The sequence below is a fragment of the Saccopteryx leptura genome, chromosome 3 (genome assembly GCF_036850995.1).
Source record: "Saccopteryx leptura isolate mSacLep1 chromosome 3, mSacLep1_pri_phased_curated, whole genome shotgun sequence".
In the NCBI taxonomy this organism is placed as follows: Eukaryota; Metazoa; Chordata; class Mammalia; order Chiroptera; family Emballonuridae; genus Saccopteryx; species Saccopteryx leptura.
In genome coordinates, this window is record NC_089505.1 from 50791339 (window position 1) to 50794148 (window position 2810).

Sequence of the window (2810 nt, forward strand, 5' to 3'; positions counted from 1 at the left end):
TGATATTTTCCAACACCTTCATTCCATATTAGTCTTTGAAAAAAATCAAGAGTCAAAGGAGACAGCAAAAATCAGAGCATCTCAATGTTGATGAATAACAGAACAGTTTATACATTTCTGTAGCATTTCACAATTTGTGCAGCATTTCATAAGACATTATTCTAGACTCAGATTTTAAAAAGCCAGAAGCTTTTTCCTTTTTAAATAAATTTCCAATAGTTCCCACACACGATTACTTGATGTTGCCGGATTACCATCCGGCTACAGAGAAGGTTTTGGAACAATAAACTTCTTTACAAGATTGATTGCCAGCTCCCCATCTATAATATATGACCCATCTTGCATTGTTCCAAATTAAGGATGCTGGTTAATTGGATTTGAAATGAAAACTTTGAGTAAGCTGTTTTCTGCCACTTCTGCCAGTTATTAGAACCTAGAACAATGCATAACATATAGCTATCAGGAAGAGAGAGAGAGAAGGAGGAGGAGAACAAGAACAAGAACAAGAAGAAGGGGAAGGAGAAGATGAAGAAAGAAGAGGAAGGAGAAGGAGATAGAGGAAGGAGGGAAGGAGGGTGAATAAACAATATACAAAGAAGCAAACAAAAATTGAGATGACCTTGAAATTTTAAAAATCCCACAATGCAATGTACTGTATTTCCCCATGTATAAAATGCTTCCATGTAGTATAAGATGCACCTTAATTTTGGGGCTCAAAAATTTTTTTAAATGTATTACATAAAGTTATTGAACTCAAGTTTTTTTTTCATTATAAAATTCATACCTCTTCATCCACTCAAAAAAGCAGGAAATAGGAGTAAAAAAAATTATGACCACTGTATAAGACACACCCAGTTTTTAGATCCCAAATTTTTTGAAAGATAGTGCATCTTATACATGGGGAAATGTATTTATGAAGGATTACAGAGCTGGTCTGGAAAATCTCACTTTTTCCTTTGTAATTGAGTCTTTGGCAGAGCTGTACAGTGACTACAGGTGACCATGTACCTAGTTGGTATTCAGTTCAATGGAATAATTTATGAAGCAAATGTGTATTTACAAAAGCTACTGGCAATACTTATGATATGACAGAACATCTGGGCTAATTATAATTCATAAGCAGTACATAGAAATATTTAAAAGAATACACTAACTAAGCAGTTTCAAAATAATCTTCAAATTTCAATAAGGGTGTCTCTTGCAACACCCACTATGATTTCATCAGATTCTGTTACTTTCAAATTAGGCTGTGACCCGGGACCTCCCATATCTGATGTCATTAATGGCAGATAATTTCACTGCTCTGTAAATGTTTACCTAAACTAAAAATAAAGTATCTTTTACAACTTGGGAAATTACTGTGACTAAATGCCCTCCCAGGATATTAATTATTCTTGATGGAGATATAAATCTATTTTTATTAAGATTTAGAAAACATAAATTAGTAAAAAAAAAAAAAAAAAAAAAGAAAGAAAGAAAGAAAGAAAAAAAGAAAGAAAGAAAGAAAGAAAATATAATTGGGAGTTAAGGGAAAGGAGGTGGGTTGGGGTCAGTCCCCTTGGGAAGATGACTGAGCCCTCCCACAATGCATTTCTAGTTGTGACACTCAGAGAGGAACAGAATGGGCTGCAGAGGCACCTTTAAGGAGTTTGTGTGATTATATAATTGTTAAAAAAGTTTCCCTATTAACCAATATCACCCTAATAAATTTAATTAAAAAAAAGAACGTTCCTTAAGAAAACACTACTGGAATTTACTTCAAGAAAATATAAGTTCAGCCTGGCCTGTGGCGGTGCAGCGGATGGAACATTGACCTGGAATGCTGAGGTTCAAAACCCTGGGCTTGCCTGGTCAAGGCACATACAACAAAGAACCAATGAACAACTGAAGTGAAGCAACTATGAGTTGATACTTCTCGTTCTCCTCACCCTCTTCTCTCTCTGTAAAATCAATAAATAAACTCTTAAAAAGAAAAAAGAAAGTACTAGCCCATCAGGAGGAGTTTTAAATAAATAAATTAAAAGTTGTTTGGTTGGAAGATACACATGTTTCTTGATAGTTAAGCAGCATGCGCAGTAAAGCTCATCCTATTCCAAAAAGATGGAAAACAAGAGAGATAATTACAGGATGTTTTAAAAATTATACTCAAGCAATTTTTTTATTTGTCAACTTGATTGCAAGCCATAAAAAGTGATTAAAATACTTGTTGTGCTGTAATTTCTTTATAATTTGGTATTTTAGAGTCATGTTTCCAAATGATAGCATTTCAGGGACTCTCTGAATTGAAATGCAGAATTGAAAAGCACTTGTACAACAAAACAAGTTCTTACCCATTGCTGGTTCTTAACACAAAACGAAGAAGGTTTTGATTCTCATCAGGTGATAGGCAGTTAATTTTCTCAAAGCAGAAAAGCTTTGAATGTGGTGTTTTGTTTTGTTTTTAAGGGGAGAGCGCGAACACAGTCCCCCACTACCGCAAATTATGCAGTTGAGTTTCCCATATTTGGGGAAATTGCAGGGCTCAGCACATCGGAGTGCAATGGATAAGCCTTGCCCTGGGAAAATCACCTTCGTGATCATGGTATCTCCCATGCCAGGTAAGTATTATATAAATGTGGTGCTTTCCATCAGGCTTCTAAGTAAGTTGGTGACCAGCAGCCGCAGGAACCCAACATCTGTCTAAGCTCACAGATTTTTTTTTTTAACAGAGACAGAGAGAGAGTCAGAGAGAGGAGGGGTAGATAGACAGGAATGGAGAGAGATGAGAAGCATCAATCATTAGTTTTTCGTTGTAACACCTTAGTTGTTCA

At 35.4% G+C, this 2810-nt stretch overlaps 1 non-coding gene across 1 annotated transcript; it reads right to left on the minus strand.

Moving 5' to 3' along the window:
• Positions 1 to 2442: 2442 nt before the first annotated feature.
• On the minus strand, positions 2443 to 2605 carry LOC136401726 (U1 spliceosomal RNA). Its single transcript, XR_010750731.1, has one exon. It is a non-coding gene; the product is annotated as a U1 spliceosomal RNA (small nuclear RNA).
• Positions 2606 to 2810: the final 205 nt, after the last annotated feature.